This window comes from Garra rufa, chromosome 25 (assembly GCF_049309525.1).
Source record: "Garra rufa chromosome 25, GarRuf1.0, whole genome shotgun sequence".
In the NCBI taxonomy this organism is placed as follows: domain Eukaryota; kingdom Metazoa; phylum Chordata; class Actinopteri; order Cypriniformes; family Cyprinidae; genus Garra; species Garra rufa.
The window spans coordinates 39,734,911-39,752,125 of NC_133385.1; the positions used below are offsets into that span (position 1 = coordinate 39,734,911).

A 17,215-nucleotide genomic window follows, 5' to 3' on the forward strand; every position below is an offset into this window, starting at 1 on the left:
ACACACCGATATAAAGTTGGTTCGACGTTTGACGTTGGATGTTTGACAGATATTCAGCCGCGAAAAACGTCAATAGATCCTTAGTGGATGAGTTTAACTGTATAAAAATGAGCTTATTTGTAAAATATATAAACGTAGAACTTGACACAGCTGACAGTTTATTTGTTTAAATCCTCATCGATATGTTGTAACGCATAAAGGCTCTAGCAGCAGCGAGTTCGTGTTTAGGCCAGCTAGGGACCGTCTACAGAGTACACATAAAAGGATAAAAACATTAATGGTTTCCCATTAGAATCTTTTTTTGTTTGTGTTTTTTTTTTTAGTTAACAAAACAAGAGCAATTTTAGCACCAATGTCTCTGAAAGATATAAAGACAAACGCTTATGATGCTCACTTGCATTTCAATAAGAAATACTGTAAACAAGATATGTAATTGTGGTTATATACTATTACTATTAATAAATAAATAAAATGAATAAAAACTAAACAATATTAATTATCATTATCATTCCATAATCCAGTGGTTATGCAGTAGGATTATTCCAGCTCCTTGTGAGAACATTTTAATGTTCATTGTATTCACAGAACTGTGACACCAAAAAGTTGCTATTGAAATAAACCAATAAATAAATTCATATAAACACACTTCTCTATCACCTTCATGGTGTGTCTCTTATTTATGTTTTTATTAGAACATTTTTTTGTTGTTTTTTGTTTTTTCATTTGTTTTGGTCAGACAACAGTAACAGAACACGTGCCATAGAAATTCAACAATTCAGTCAAAGCTGGCAAAAGTGTTGTTTTGCCATTGTATTGACTTGAATTTGAAAATATATCTAAAATATTAAAAAAGTAACCAAAAATATTTATGACACAGTTTTATATGACTACATTAAAGGGTGTGTCTTGTTACAGATTATCAAACATTTTGGTGGTGGTTTTAGCCACAGAACTATAACAGAACACCCCAGCTAGGAATGTTATTGTTGTAATAATACTCAGAGAACATTATGCTATATGTTCTGGTAATGTTTTCAGTGGCAAGTTTTATTTTAGTTCCCAGAATATTCTCATAAAAGGCTGAATAACATTCTCTAAAAACAATCTACAAATGTTTATTAATAACATTATCCTCTAACATTTTCATAGATTTAAGTGGGAACCTTCACATAGGATATTGGATGCACACTCAAATGTTGCTCAGAAGTCAAATTTTTGGTCAAAAGTAAAAACCCAAACTTTGTTTTACAAAAGATCTTACTGAGTTTAACAGAGGTTTAAATTTTGATGTCTATTTTAAAGTAATAGTTTGGTTTGATGTTACCATTATGGTGAGAAGTGTTTGCTTTAGTTGAGCAAAATTGGACTCCAGGGTGGTGTTCCATAAAACAAGTTTACCAAATAAGTCAGGCTTATTTTAGTTAGTCTGACTTATTTTGTGACAAATCAAATGACAATTGGTAAACTTGGTAAACTTATTTTCCCTGATTTTATTTTATATTTTTCTGTAGTTGCTGTAGTTATGTGTTATGGCAAAAGCTGAGTAAATATGGTTGGGTAATAATGATCTGATTATTAGGTAGTCTGACATGCTTGCACTTGATAGTTCTGAAGACAGAAGTTCACCGGAATTTTAAAAATAAACAAATCTTTTTGTCACAAACATCAAGAATCAGTGTATGAATCTCAACAATGGTGACATGCTTTACGCTGCAAAGTATTCTGGCTGCATCATACAAAACTCATGCAGGGCTCCCAGAATGCATTGCGGCATGAAGCATGTCACCGTTGTTGAGATTCATACACTGATTCTTGATGTTTGTGTGTCCAAGCTTTCAAAAGCTTGAAGTGATTCATGAATGGTGTGTTGTAAAAATACAGTTTTTCTGATGGATATTTATTAAATATAACATAACTTTGTATAGCAGAGAATAAACTCTAGATGTGATCAGATCAGCACGAGATGATATTGTTAATATAAGCATAATCTGATCACATTTTCTCTTGCTGTTTTTGCCATAACAATCACAGTTACAGCCACCAAGAAAGAAAAATAAAAGAGTGAAATTGCCCAACTAAAGCAAACACTTTTCACCATAATGGTGACATCAAACCAAACCATTACTTTCAATCAACATCTAAACCTCTGTTCATCTCAATAAACTTGTGTAAATGTATGACGTTCTGGTTTCTAATAAGTGAAGCTGGTAATGCGGTTTTTGGAGTTATTTAATGACGCTGGAGCTTGACATCAAACAAAGATTGGGTTTTCACTTTCAACCAGAATTTGACATCTGAGCAATGTAAGTCCTCATCTAGTGTGGTGGGAATCTCTATTAGATTGCTAGAGGATAATGTTCTAACAATGTTATCAATAAACATTTGGAGAATGTTTTTTAGGGAATGTGATCCTACCTTTTAGTTGAATATTATGGGAACTAAAATAAAGCTTGAAAACATTTCCAGAATAGGAAACCTTTCTAGCTGGGATATACTATTGAAAATAAAGCAATACATAATTTTGTTTAAAATAAATACAAGCTTGTATCCCCGCTTCAAAGGCTTTGTCTTGTTACAGATTTCATAAAGAGCATTTTGCAGTGGTTTTCATTGTCAAAAGTGAAGCAGAAGTCACGCTATTGATATTAAAATATATCTTGTGAAACCTTTAAAAGAGTGTCCTGTATTACTGCCCCCTAGAGGAACATACTGCTGTTTCGACTGAGTTTGACATTCAAACTATTTAAATAAATTCATTTAAAATGCATACAGTTTTCCATCTTAACTGCAAAGGCTGTGTCTTGTTCCTTGGGTCTAAAAGAGCATTTCCATGCAAGTTTTACTGTCATATGTAAATCAGGATACATGCTATTGAATTCAATTCAAATCTGTAAATAAATTCATTTAAAATGATTGCAGTTTTATTTCCTCAAATCTTAAGGGTGTGTCTTATTACTGATTCCTAGAAGAACATTTTGGTGGTGGTTTCAATCATGTCACTATAATAAGACTCATTCTATTGAACATGAAACATTACATAATTTAGTTTAAAATAAATACAAGCTTCTGTCTCAGCTTCAAAGGGTGTGTCTTGTTACAGATTTCATAAAGAACATTTTGCAGTAGTTTTCATTGTCAAAAGTGATGCAGAAGTCACGCTATTGATATTAAAATATAGCTTGTGAAACCTTTAAAAGAGTGTCCTGTATTACTGCCCCCTAGAGGAACATACTGCTGTTTTGAATGAGTTTGACATTCAAACTATTTTAGAAATTAATTGAATTGCATGCAGTTTCCATCACAACTTAACAAGCTGTGTCTTGTTACTGGTTTCTAGAAGAATATTTCAATGTTGGTTTTAGTCACAGAATTATAAGTGAACACATGCAACTGAAACTGAATTTCTAATTCAATACATCAATTAGAAAAAAAATTGAGCACAAAAGAGTCTGTTTTGTTTCTTAAAAAAAACACTTTTTTCTGTTTGAAAAAAAAGTCCATATATAGTATATTATTTTATTGATACATAATACATTTTATCATATGAGTATGGAACAATACAAATTACAATGTAGCAAATTACAATGTAGCTCTAGATATAAATAAACAAACATACATAAATAGTTCATTATGCATTACCACCACCTAGATAGTACAGTCTAGCACTCTTAGAGAAGCAGTATATTATTCTATTTTTTGTTGTTGTTGTTGTTGTTGTTTGAAAGTTACTATACTTTTGAGTAAAATATTGAGGATGGCCCCATATGTGACCATGGACCACAAAACCAGTCATGAGGTTAAATTTTACAAAACTGTAATTCAATAAATAAGCTTTCTATTGATGTATGGTTTGTTAGGATAGGACAATACTTGTCCGAGATACAACTTTTTGAAAATCTGGAATCTGAGGGTGCAAACAAATCTAAATACTGAGAAAATCGCCTTTAAAATTGTTCAAATTAAGTTCTTAACAATGCATATTACTAATCAAAAATTACATTTTGATATATTTACAGTAGGAATTTTACAATAAATCTTCATGGAACATGATCTTTACATAATTTCTTAATGATTTTTGGCATAAAAGAAACATCAATAATTTTCACCCATGCAATGTATTTTTGGCTATTGCTACAAATATACCCCAGCGACTTAAGACTGGTTTTGTGGTCCAGGGTCACATATGTTATTTCAGTGATATGTAATATAGAAAATGTATTCAAACAGGAAATGATACTGCTCAATGAACACTGATATTAATAAATAATAATAATAATAATAATAATAATAATAACAATAACAATAACAATAATAATAATAAACCATTACAGAAGGTATTTAAACAACAAAAAATCATGTTCAATAATTACAATTACTGGATGAGTGCAACTGACAAACATGAAAAATAAGAATTACTGATTTTTTTTTTAAATTAATGAATGAATTAATATATTTATTTATCTATTTAAATTGTTTATTTTGGAGGGTAACATTTATTTATTTTTTATTCTAAGTAACAGTTGGTAAACAATAAATAAATATAAACATTTGCTCACTGTCGTAGAGTACAAAGGGTTCATTTGACTTCACTACTAGGACTTAGTCTGACTTACAGTTCTATGAATATACACAGTTGTGGTCAAAAGTTTACACAACCCTTGCAGACTCTGCTAAATGTTTTTATTTTATTACTTTTTTTAACCAAAATAAGAGGGATCACACAAAATGCATTTTATTTTTTAGAACTGTTCTAAAGTACCAAAGTAAAACATTTTGCATCAAAGATGTTTACATATAGTCCACAACACAAAGTAATAGCTGAATTATGTCAGAAGCTTCAGAAAAAAAGAAAAAGAAAAAAAAAAACTATGTTTCCCAGAAGACAAAATTACTACCCAAAGAGTTTATGAGACCTGTAGAATGTAGATGTTTATATGTTTAAGAATAGTGGACAGTTTAACTACTCAAGACAAATAAAGGGAAAAAAAGGAATTTACAAGATTTAACTCAATAGCGTGTGTCCTGAATGGCGTATGACAGTAAAACCTGAATTTAAAATGTTAATTTGGGAATCATAAACAAGACACACTTTTTGAAGTTGAAATAGAATACTGTATTGATTTTAAATAAATGCATAAGTTTGAATGTCAAACTATTTATTTTAAACTACTTCTTGCATTGGTTTAATTTTCAATAGTATGTGTTCTATTATAGTTCTGTGACTAAAACTACCATCAACATGTTTTTCTAGAAACCAGTTACAAAACACAGCCTTTGAAGTTAGGATAGAAGACTATATTGATTATAATTAATTTATTATTTTGAATGTCGAAACAGCAGTATGTTCCTCTAGGGGGCAGTAATACAGGACTCTCTTTTAAAGGTTTCACAAGCTATATTTTAATATCAATAGCGTGACTTCTGCATCACTTTTGACAATGAAAACTACTGCAAAATGTTCTTTATGAAATCTGTAACAAGACACACCATTTGAAGCTGAGACAGAAGCTTGTATTTATTTTAAACTAAATTATGTAATGTTTCATGTTCAATAGAATGTGTCTTATTATAGTTACAAGATTGAAACCACCACCAAAATGTTCTTCTAGGAATCAGTAATAAGACACACCCTTAAGATTTGAGGAAATAAAACTGCAATCATTTTAAATGAATTTATTTACAGATTTGAATTGAATTCAATAGCATGTATCCTGATTTACATATGACAGTAAAACTTGCATGGAAATGCTCTTTTAGACCCAAGGAACAAGACACAGCCTGTGAAGTCGAGACAGAAAACTGTATGCATTTTAAATGAATTTATTTAAATAGTTTGAATGTCAAACTCAGTCGAAACAGCAGTATGTTCCTCTAGGGGGCAGTAATACAGGACACTCTTTTAAAGGTTTGGCAAGCTATATTTTAATATCAATAGCGTGACTTCTGCTTCACTTTTGAGAATGAAAACCACTGCAAAATGCTCTTTATAAAATCTGTAACAAGACACAGCCTTTGACGTTAGGATAGAAGACAGTACTGATTTTAAATTAATTTTTAAGTTTGAATGTCAAACTCAGTCAAAACAGCAGTATGTTCCTCTAGGGGGCAGTAATACAGGACACTCTTTGGAAGGTTTCACAAGTGATTTTTTATTATCAATAGCGTGACTTCTGCATCACTTTTGACAATGAAAACCACTGCAAAATGTTCTTTATGAAATCTGTAACAAGACACACCCTTTGAAGCTGAGACAGAAGCTTGTATTTATTTTTAACTAAATTATGTAGTGCTTTCATATTCAATAGTATGTGTTCTATTATAGTTACATGACTGAAAACAACACCAAAATGTTCTCCTATGAATCAGTAATAAGACACATTCTTTGAAGTTAAGATGGAAGAACATATGTACTTTACATTGATTGACCTACTCGTTGATATTTTAATATCATGTGCTGTGTTGTAGTTTTGTGAATAAAACCAACATTGAATTGTTGGTCTATGAACCAGTAATAAGACACAACCTTTGAAATTGATCTGGCAAAACTGTATGTTTCAAGAATGAATGTGTTAACAGATTCAAATTGAATTCAATAGCGTACATCCTGATTTACATTTGATAGTGAAAGATGGCTGTAAATATTGATCTTTGAACAAGTAACCAGACACACCACCTGGAGTTTACATATCAAACTGTGTGCATTCTAAAATTAATTCATTTAAACTCCTGAATGTCAAATTTGGTCAAAACAAGTTCGGTATCTTCCTCTAGGGGGCGGTAAACTGCACAATATTTGTCATGCTTTAGGAGCTTTTACTCAATGGTTTCATTTCAATAACTTTTGTTGCGCTATAGATCTGTGAATAAAATATATATCTAAATGTTCTTTTATGAACCAGTAATAAGACACAACCCTTAAATTTGAAATTTATGTTTTATACATTTCACAAGTGAAGCATTTAGATGAAATAATTGTGCTTTTTGCTCTGCGTTTTGCACTTTGCAGACGGTCCCTATCCTGCACTATTACATTATAAACTCTATCAGTTACAATTCCTTAAGGCAGATTAAAACAAATAAAACATATTGTGTGTTCTCTTCTACATTTGCAAACAGTTAGAACATAATATGTTTCTTGTCATTGTGCTCAATCGTTAAAGAACTATTGAAGATTTCCAAGGCTGAATCTCTGACAAATGTCAAACGTCAAACGTCGAACCAACTTTATATCGGTCAAAAACACAACATGGTTACTACACTTCACTATAGTAAAAACACGGTAAATTGTCATAAAGAATGACTACATTTACAGCTGAAACACGTTTTTTCCCCCATTTAAATCGAACTTCAGAACGTGTAAATGGAGTTTAATAAGGAATTAGAGACAAACTAACATTATGTTTCATTCACAAGTCGCGAGTCAAAAGTTTATGAACACAAAAACGGATGAACAACGGACGAAAACGTAACGAGTTACCAATTTAGAACACTGTAAACAGATATGAAGAAAGAAGCAAACATTTATTACTTACTTTGAAAAGTTATTAGATGTTCCGTTCATCTGATTTTTTACATGAATTAGAATGAAGCTAAGCGCGGTGGGTGGCTGCGTCCATTCTCATTCGGCAACGCGATTGGCTCTCAACAATGGAGCGCGTGCGATGCGATTGGCACCTCGTCCATTCTCACAATGGACAGCGAGCTCGGCGATTGGACGAGCAGACGGCCGCGGAAACAGACGATCCTGCTCCAGGTAGTCTAATGGATAAGGCACTGGCCTCCTAAGCCAGGGATTGTGGGTTCGAGTCCCATCTGGGGTGACTTTCAGCAGAGTGGCGCAGCGAAAGCGTGCTGGGCCCATAACCCAGAAGTCGATGGATCGAAACCATCCTCTACTAATCTTGTTTCACTTTTATATGTGCTCAGGTGCTGCAAGACAAGTTAGAAACGTGTGCCAGAATCAAGTGATGTTGAAAAGACCAGTGTACGGGCTCTACATCAAGGTGAGCAGAGTGGGGCAGCGGAAGCGTGCTGGGCCTATAACCCAGAGGTCAATGGATCGAAACCATCCTCTGCTAGGACTTCTGAGCTTGTATATATGACAGAGCCCCCAAAAAAGAGAAATGTTCAGAGTCTGTTCATGAAAACCTAAAGTCACTTGGTCCTCTCACAGTAGTTGTTCATCCAGAAACTGAATGAGATGGAGAACTAAAAGAAAAAGTAAACAACTACATGACAGCCCCAGTGGCCTAATGGATAAGGCACTGGCCTCCTAAGCCAGGGATTGTGGGTTCGAGTCCCATCTGGGGTGACTTTCAGCAGAGTGGCGCAGCGAAGGCGTGCTGGGCCCATAAACCAGAAGTCGATGGATCGAAACCATCCTCTGCTAATCTTGTTTCAATTTTATATGTGCCCAGGTGCTACAAGACAAGTTAGAAACGTGTGCCAGAATCAAGTTATGTTGAAAAGACCAGTGTACGGGCTCTACATCAAGGTGAGCAGAGTGGGGCAGCGGAAGCGTGCTGGGCCCATAACCCAGAGGTCGATGGATCGAAACCATCCTCTGCTAAGCTTGTGTCACTTTTATATGTGCCCAGGTGCTGCAAGACAAGTTAGAAATGTGTGCAAGAATCATGTTATGTTGAAAAGGCCAGTGCACGAGCTCCACATCAAATCAAGCAGAGTGGTGCAGCGGAAGCGTGCTGGGCCCGTAACCCAGAGGTCGATGGATCGAAACCATCCTCTGCTAAGCTTGTGTCACTTTTATATGTGCCCAGGTGCTGCAAGACAAGTTAGAAATGTGTGCAAGAATCATGTTATGTTGAAAAGGCCAGTGCACAGACTCTACATCAAGACAAGCAGAGCGGCGCAGCGGAAGCGTGCTGGGCCCATAACCCAGAGGTCGATGGATCGAAACCATACTCTGCTAAGCTTGTTTCACTTTTATATGTGCTCAGGTGCTGCAAGACAAGTTAGAAATTTGTGCAAGAATCATGTTATGTTGAAAAGACCAGTGCACGAGCTCCACATCAAGTCAAGCAGAGTGGGGCAGCGGAAGCGTGCTGGGCCCATAACCCAGAGGTCGATGGATCGAAACCATCCTCTGCTAAGCTTGTTTCACTTTTATTTGTGCCCAAGTGCTTCAAGACAAGTTAGAAATTTGTGCAAGAATCATGTTATGTTGAAAAGACCAGTGCACGAGCTCCACATCAAGTCAAGCAGAGTGGCGCAGCGGAAGCGTGCTGGGCCCATAACCCAGAGGTCGATGGATCGAAACCATCCTCTGCTAAGCTTGTGTCACTTTTATATGTGCCCAGGTGCTGCAAGACAAGTTAGAAATGTGTGCAAGAATCATGTTATGTTGAAAAGGCCAGTGCACAGACTCTACATCAAGACAAGCAGAGCGGCGCAGCGGAAGCGTGCTGGGCCCATAACCCAGAGGTCGATGGATCGAAACCATCCTCTGCTAAGCTTGTTTCACTTTTATATGTGCCCAGGTGCTGCAAGACAAGTTAGAAATGTGTGCAAGAATCATGTTATGTTGAAAAGGCCAGTGCACAGACTCTACATCAAGACAAGCAGAGTGGCGCAGCGGAAGCGTGCTGGGCCCATAACCCAGAGGTCGATGGATCGAAACCATCCTCTGATAAGCTTGTGTCACTTTTATATGTGCCCAGGTGCTGCAAGACAAGTTAGAAATGTGTGCAAGAATCATGTTATGTTGAAAAGGCCAGTGCACAGACTCTACATCAAGACAAGCAGAGCGGCGCAGCGGAAGCGTGCTGGGCCCGTAACCCAGAGGTCGATGGATCGAAACCATCCTCTGCTAAGCTTGTTTCACTTTTATATGTGCTCAGGTGCTGCAAGACAAGTTAGAAACGTGTGCCAGAATCAAGTGATGTTGAAAAGACCAGTGTACGACCTCTACATCAAGACAAGCGGAGTGGTGCAGCGGAAGCGTGCTGGGCCCATAACCCAGAGGTCGATGGATCGAAACCATCCTCTGCTAAGCTTTTTTCGCTTTTATATGTGCCCAGGTGCTGCTTAAAGAAACAACGATGCAACTGTTAAACTTGTTGTAATTTGCAAAAAAATTCATACATAATAGACTAGTTAGAAATGTGTGCCAGGCTCAAGTGGTTTTGAAAAGACCGGCGTATGGTGCTCTTGCTGGGCCCATAACCCAGAGGTCGATGGTTCGAAACCATCCTCTGCTAAGACTTCTGAGCTTGTATATGTGACAGAGCCCCCCAAAAAGAGAAATGTTCAGAGCCTGTTCATGGAAACCTAAAGTCACTTGGTCCTCTCACAATAGTTGTGGATTGAAAAGAGGCTGAAGAAATGTGTTATGAATTTTTTATGGGACGGAAAACCGCCAAGAATTGCATATAATACGATTCTAGGAGAGGTGGAAAAGGGAGGTTTGAATTTAATGGACGTGGAGCAGCGGAAAAATGCTTTAAGAGTGAAAGTTGTAAAAAAATACTTAAACGAAGAGAATAAAACAGAATGGAAGAAAACAATGAAATACTTTTTGAACAAATGTGGGGATTTTAAAATGGGAGACGACGTATTGTGGATGAAAACTAAAATGTGGATGACTGAGGGATTACCAAATTTTTACCGAGAAATGTTTAGCGCATGGGGAAAGTTTTTATCGAAAATTAAGTATGAACCACGCTGAAGAGAAGCAATTTTAAACCAACCTTTGTTTTGAAATCAAAACGTTTTAAAACAAGGGAAAGAACTGTTTTTTAGGAAATAGATGGGAGTAGGTATCACAAAAATAAGAGATGTCTTATATGAATTTAAAGAAGGTTTTTTAAGTACACAATATATTGTGGACACGATGGAGGAAGCAAAGGAAGAATACAATGTACAGGAATTAGAAAATAAGTATGAAGATATAAAGAATGCAATACCTAAAGAATGGATTGAAAGAGTTAACAATGCAGAAGAAGACTCAAAAGACAAAAACATTTCTGTAAGAGTGGGGGAAAATCTGCATGTGTTTAAAGATTGTACTGTCAGGATCTTATATGCTGTTTTTAGAGATGATTTGTTTAAAGAACCGATTGTAAATAAGTACTGGGAAAGAAAATTCAAAGATTTAAAGAAAGAATGTATATGGAGAAACATGAGAGGGAAATGTGTGGAGATAAAGTTGGAATGTTTAGACAATTTTATAAGACATAAAGTGATTTTCACTGACTCTGTTTTATATAAGATTGAAAGAGAACAAACTGCTGTTTGTAAAGTGTGCCAAAAAGAAGTGGAATGGATTTTACACATGATTTTATACTGTAAAGAATTGGAGGGATTTTTAAAGAAATGTAAAGAAGTGGTTAAAGGTTTGACAGAGGGGTGGGACGAAAATGTAATGGAATGGGACAGAGTGATGATGTTTGGATGGGAAAAGAAGGGAAAAAACAAAAAGTTAATAAACTTATGGATAAGTTTAATGAAAAGTGCAATATGGGAAAGAAGAAATGTGGCTAAAAAAGAAAAAGTGGTTTTAGATGTTTGGACTTTGTTTAAAAGAAAAACAGAACTGTACATTAAAACACTGCATGGGTATTTTAAATGTGAAAACAGATTGAATGAATTTTATCATGTCTTTACACTTCAAGTTTATCAAGTTTTAAAGGATCTTTTGTGGACGCTGCCAGAACGTGAAAACGATTAAACGTGAAAATGATTGTATTTATTTTCTGATTAAATGATTTGTGTTTACAATAACAGTTATTTTTTTATTTTTTTATTTTATTTTTTCTCTCATGTTTTTATTCCACACGTTTGTTGTGGCTTAAAAGTTTTGATGTGGAAACTGACAGAAGATTCTGAAATTCTGAATGTATGTATAAGGAATGTGAAGTGAAAATGTTTTGTTTATGAAAAACTTTTACTTTTCTTGTATTTTTAATGTTTGAAATTTCTTAATAAAAAAAAAAATGGATAAGGCACTGTCCTCCTAAGCCAGGGATTGTGGGTTCGAGTCCCATCTGGGGTGACTTTCAGCAGAGTGGCGCAGCGAAGGCGTGCTGGGCCCATAACCCAGAAATCGATGGATCGAAACCATCCTCTGCTAATCTTGTTTCACTTTTATATGTGCTCAAGTGCTGCAAGACAAGTTAGAAACGTGTGCCAGAATCAAGTGATGTTGAAAAGACCAGTGTACGGGCTCTACATCAAGGGGAGCAGAGTGGGGCAGCGGAAGCGTGCTGGGCCCATTAACCCAGAGGTCGATGGATCGAAACCATCCTCTGCTAAGACTTCTGAGCTTGTATATATGACAGAGCTCTGAAAAAAGAGAAATGTTCAGAGCCTGTTCGTGAAAACCTAAAGTCACTTGGTCCTCTCACAAAAGTTGTTCATCCAGAAGCTGAATGAGATGAAGAACTAAAAGAAAAAGTAAACAGTTGCATGACAGCCCCAGTGGCCTAATGGATAAGGCACTGGCCTCCTAAGCCAGGGTTTGTGGGTTCGGGTCCCATCTGGGGTGACTTTCAGCAGAGTGGCGCAGCGAAAGCGTGCTGGGCCCAGAAGTCGATGGATCGAAACCATCCTCTGCTTAGCTTGTGTCACTTTTATATGTGCCCAGGTGCTGCAAGACAAGTTATAAATGCGTGCAAGATTCAAGTTATGTTGAAAAGACCAGTGCACAGGCTCTACATCAAGACAAGCAGTGTGGTGCAGCGGAAGCGTGCTGGGCCCATAACCCAGAGGTCGATGGATCGAAACCATCCTCTGCTAAGCTTGTGTCACTTTTATATGTGCCCAGGTGCTGCAAGACAAGTTAGAAATGTGTGCAAGATTCGTTATGTTGAAAAGACCAGTGCACAGACTCTACATCAAGACAAGCAGAGTGGCGCAGCGGAAGCGTGCTGGGCCCATAACCCAGAGGTCGATGGATCGAAACCATCCTCTGCTAAGCTTGTTTCGCTTTTAATTGTGCCCAAGTGCTACAAGACAAGTTAAAAATTTGTGCAAGAATCATGTTATGTTGAAAAGACCAGTGCACGAGCTCCACATAAAGTCAAGCAGAGTGGCGCAGCGGAAGCGTGCTGGGCCCATAACCCAGAGGTCGATGGATCGAAACCATCCTCTGCTAAGACTTCTGAGCTTGTATATATGACAGAGCTCTGAAAAAAGAGAAATGTTTAGAGCCTGTTTGTGAAAACCTAAAGTCACTTGGTCCATGACAGCCCCAGTGGCCTAATGGATAAGGCACTGGCCTCCTAAGCCAGGGATTGTGGGTTCGAGTCCCATCTGGGGTGACTTTCAGCAGAGTGGCGTGGCGAAAGCGTGCTGGGCCCGGAAGTCGATGGATTGAAACCGTCCTTTGCTCAGATTGTTTCACTTTTATATGTGCTCAGGTGCTGCAAGACAAGTTAGAAATGTGTGCCAGAATCAAGTGGTTTTGAAAAGACCGGCGTATGGTACTCTCGTCAAGGAAAGCAGAGTGGCGCAGCGGGAGCTTGCTGGGCCCATAACCCAGAGGTCGATGGATCGAAACCATCCTCTGCTGAGACTTCTGAGCTTGTATATATGACAGAGCCCCCAAAAAAGAGAAATGTTCAGAGCCTGTTCATGAAAACCTAAAGTCACTTGGTCTATATGGATAAGGCACTGGCCTCCTAAGCCAGGGATTGTGGGTTCGAGTCCCATCTGGGGTGACTTTCAGTAGAGTGGCGCAGCGAAGGCGTGATGGGCCCTTAACCCAGAAGTCGATGGATCGAAACCATCCTCTGCTAAGCTTGTTTCACTTTTATTTGTGCCCAAGTGCTTCAAGACAAGTTAGAAATTTGTGCAAGAATCATGTTATGTTGAAAAGACCAGTGCACGAGCACTACATCAAGACAAGCAGAGCGGCGCAGCGGAAGCGTGCTGGGCCCATAACCCAGAGGTCGATGGATCGAAACCATCCTCTGCTAAGCTTGTTTCACTTTTATTTGTGCCCAAGTGCTTCAAGACAAGTTAGAAATTTGTGCAAGAATCATGTTATGTTGAAAAGACCAGTGCACGAGCTCCATATCAAGTCAAGCAGAGTGGCGCAGCGGAAGCGTGCTGGGCCCATAACCCAGAGGTCGATGGATCGAAACCATCCTCTGCTAAGCTTGTTTCACTTTTATTTGTGCCCAAGTGCTTCAAGACAAGTTAGAAATTTGTGCAAGAATCATGTTATGTTGAAAAGACCAGTGCACGAGCTCTACATCAAGACAAGCAGAGCGGCGCAGCGGAAGCGTGCTGGGCCCATAACCCAGAGGTCGATGGATCGAAACCATCCTCTGCTAAGCTTGTTTCACTTTTATTTGTGCCCAAGTGCTTCAAGACAAGTTAGAAATTTGTGCAAGAATCATGTTATGTTGAAAAGACCAGTGCACGAGCTCCACATCAAGTCAAGCAGAGTGGCGCAGCGGAAGCGTGCTGGGCCCATAACCCAGAGGTCGATGGATCGAAACCATCCTCTGTTAAGACTTCTGAGCTTGTATATATGACAGAGCCCCCAAAAAAGAGAAATGTTCAGAGCCTGTTGGTAAAAACCTAAAGGCACTTGGTCCTCTCACAAAAGTTGTTCATCCAGAAGCTGAATGAGATGAAGAACTAAAAGAAAAAGTAAACAGCAGCATGACAGCCCCAGTGGCCTAATGGATAAGGCACTGGCCTCCTAAGCCAGGGATTGTGGGTTCGAGTCCCATCTGGGGTGACTTTCAGCAGAGTGGCACAGCGAAAGCGTGCTGGGCCCAGAAGTCGATGGGCTAGGATATCGGTGCCGACGTAAAAGGCTTTTTCTATTCATGATAGAATAATCATGGCTGATAGCGAGATACACAATCGTAAAACAAAACCAAACTGGACGCAAGAACAGCTGTTACTTCTTGCCCAAAATAGGTTATAATCAAATGAAAATTTGGAGCTGGAATAACCTCCAAGACTTAAAAAAAAAATTGTGTAGGAATATGTGTGCATATACATGCAGAGTGTTTCTAAAACATTTAAGTTCCGAAGCGATCGCCAGCAACATCAATTTTAGGAAGATTAGGATTTGATCTTGTGATTTAAGCATGATTTAGGCCAATTTAGTTCTTCTGCATGTGCTGCCTGCACGCGAACATCACCAAATTCTGGCCCCTGTTCCTAAAAGATCTTAAGGATAAAAGTAGCCTATCTCATAACTTAGCGATTTAGGAGAAAATCTTAAAAGAAATGCTTAAAACGATCCTAAATTTAGGACTCCTAATTTTTGCTCTAAGAGTATTTCACAAAGCGTTTTAGCACTAAAACTAGCTCCTAAATCTGCGAAATGTTATGGGTAGTGGTCCTAAGTCACTAAGATCAAGTCCTAAAACTATCCTATAATGGCTGTTGCCGGCTGTCTGCCTCGGAACAGAAGCATTTTAGAAGCATTGGATGATAATGAGCTTTTCAGAAGGTGCGGTCTTAATCGCAAAGGACTCAAATGGCAGCTTCCTATGAATGCAATAAATATTTTAATGAGGCTAAGGATTTTAATCTGCAAAAGCATAAAAAGGTTACATGAAAACATTATCGGCAACTTGAAAGTAATGTCCGTTTAGCTGTAGCAGTTGTTTGTCACTTATCTTCTGCAATCTCTGCCTTAATTTGCCTGACTTTGCGAAGAATATCAGCGCTTTTTACAGTCATATTTGCTTCTGGACAAAAGTGGGAATTGGGAAAGCTGCATTTAATTGCACACATATATTTTCCAACACATCTTTTGAGGTTACCCCAACTTTGTTTTCACAAACAAGTTGGGTAAGAAGTAAGAGAACGCAAAATTGTATTTTACATTTACTTGCCTTACTATCACCTATTATTCTACCCTTTTAATTAAAAGGCTGTTTATATGCATACGAGGAGCGCACATGAGGCTGAAGATACACGTTTAATTAGCCTGCACTTAGCCTGCATTTTAAAATCTTTATTTGAATATTGCAACATTTTTATTTTAAAACCTTTATTTAAATATGATATAATATTGCATGTTACAATATTTCTATGAATGAATGTCTGACAGAGACCCCTCCCCTACCAGCCAATCATTGTGTGCATAGTTAATAAGCATGCCGAAATCATCCATAGTAACGAGGTCAACCCCGCCCTTACTTTTAGCTTAAGACTTCTCTCTATTCCTTAGTAAAAGTTTGTCTCAGCAGCTTTGTGAATAGGTTTTAAGAGAAAACTCTTAGCTAAAAACTTTTACTAGCATTTAGGAGAACTTTTAGTGGTAAGATGAAATGTTTTGTGGTTACAGGCTCTGATCATGTGTACATAATGTATTGACATTAAACTAGTTTTTAACATGATAATTTTATTCTTACATGTACTTTAATAATATGTTATTAGCCTCGAGATAAATGTTGCAGTGAATAAACCCATATATATGCAACAATTAGTAGTAATGTCCAATAGTCTAGTGGTAGAATGTTCGTTAGATGAGTCAGAGAGTTTCGGATCTAATCCACCGTCACACAAATTTTTCATCCCTTAATAAAATTAAGTATGTTTATCAGTGATCCTATTTCAGAGACACATTTGTGTTTATTTTGTTTTGATTTTTAACCGCAATGAGTCATAAGTGAGGGATTGAAGTGCTCGCATGTGAACAATGAGCACGAGCCGCATTGAGAAAGTTGCGTCGCTAATTAACATCGCAACGAACATTAAGCATGATTTCAGAAGAAAAAAACCTACAGATTCCAGCGTCAGCACCTTATTTGACAGAAAGTAATGTTTCATTAGCATTAGATACGTCCATGCTGCGAGATGTTCAAAAAAGTGGTGGGACAATATCGAGCTTTGCAAAAAGTGTCCCACTCATCCCACCCGTGAATTACGCCTATGAAAATAAGTAATGTGAAACACTAACAAAAGCAATTATGAGAAATATTTTTATTGCAGCAGGCTTCAACAGTAAAACCAACACAACAGTGTTAAAATGTACAGTTTCACAAACTTTTTTGCAAAAGTTTTCGTCCTTTCCTATAGTGGTTCTATGGTCACGCATTGATGGATTATAGAGATGTTTGTACAGGCGTACCTGTTCAGCCAAAACAGCTTTAAAAATTACGTTGCACAGATTTAGGAGCTAGTTTTAGCGCTAAACGCTTTGTGAAACACTCTTAGATCAAAAACTTATGAGTCCTAAATTTAGGACTGACACGCCCATTATTTTAAAGTTTTTCTCCTAAAT

General features: G+C 37.3%; 5 non-coding genes across 5 annotated transcripts; all 5 read left to right on the forward strand.

Annotated features, from left to right (window-relative positions):
* The first annotated feature begins 8,238 nt into the window (after positions 1-8,238).
* On the forward strand, positions 8,239-8,311 carry trnar-ccu (transfer RNA arginine (anticodon CCU)). Its single transcript has one exon. It is a non-coding gene; the product is annotated as a tRNA-Arg (tRNA).
* Positions 8,312-8,677: 366 nt separating this feature from the next.
* On the forward strand, positions 8,678-8,749 carry trnat-cgu (transfer RNA threonine (anticodon CGU)). The gene has a single exon. It is a non-coding gene; the product is annotated as a tRNA-Thr (tRNA).
* A 3,680-nt stretch (positions 8,750-12,429) lies between these two features.
* Positions 12,430-12,502, forward strand: trnar-ccu (transfer RNA arginine (anticodon CCU)). Its single transcript has one exon. It is a non-coding gene; the product is annotated as a tRNA-Arg (tRNA).
* Positions 12,503-13,204: 702 nt separating this feature from the next.
* trnar-ccu (transfer RNA arginine (anticodon CCU)) lies at positions 13,205-13,277 on the forward strand. Its single transcript has one exon. It is a non-coding gene; the product is annotated as a tRNA-Arg (tRNA).
* Positions 13,278-14,634: 1,357 nt separating this feature from the next.
* trnar-ccu (transfer RNA arginine (anticodon CCU)) lies at positions 14,635-14,707 on the forward strand. The gene has a single exon. It is a non-coding gene; the product is annotated as a tRNA-Arg (tRNA).
* Positions 14,708-17,215: the final 2,508 nt, after the last annotated feature.